This window comes from Cydia pomonella, chromosome 2 (genome assembly GCF_033807575.1).
Source record: "Cydia pomonella isolate Wapato2018A chromosome 2, ilCydPomo1, whole genome shotgun sequence".
Classification (NCBI taxonomy): domain Eukaryota; kingdom Metazoa; phylum Arthropoda; class Insecta; order Lepidoptera; family Tortricidae; genus Cydia; species Cydia pomonella.
Window position 1 is genome coordinate 36,369,285 of NC_084704.1, and position 522 is coordinate 36,369,806.

Here is a 522-nt window from a genome sequence, read left to right on the forward strand (position 1 = left end):
TTCGTTTCATTTCCCCTGTAATTTTACTATCCTAGACTTCATCTCGTCGGCGAGAGCGTGATGTACAAACACTCCCCATTAAGATTGTCAGTTCTTTAAAATCTGTCATTATATCTGACAGAGGAGTTTTGTGTATTTCAGTGGTTTTCTTTGCGATGATTCAATTATACTTATAGGTAATTCAATTAAAATCTAAATAAGAATAGATTAAGGGGGTCCCTAACGCCAATGACCTTCGATCTGCATAGTGCATACCTTAGTTTTCTAATGTTTTTGTATCTTATCATATTAACAGCAACGGCTGTAAGCAATATAGTGTATCAAAATTACTTCAAAGTTCACTGTCTTCGAGATATTTGGCATCAAATTGAACAATTTTAGGCCAAAAAAACTGGTTTACTTACCATAACTTTTGTGTTAATTAGTTTTTAATTTAAAATCTCTGACCAGTTTTTTTACTTACAGTTCCGTCCGTACTTATTATTACTTGAAAAATTCTGAGACGAAATAAAACATGTTACA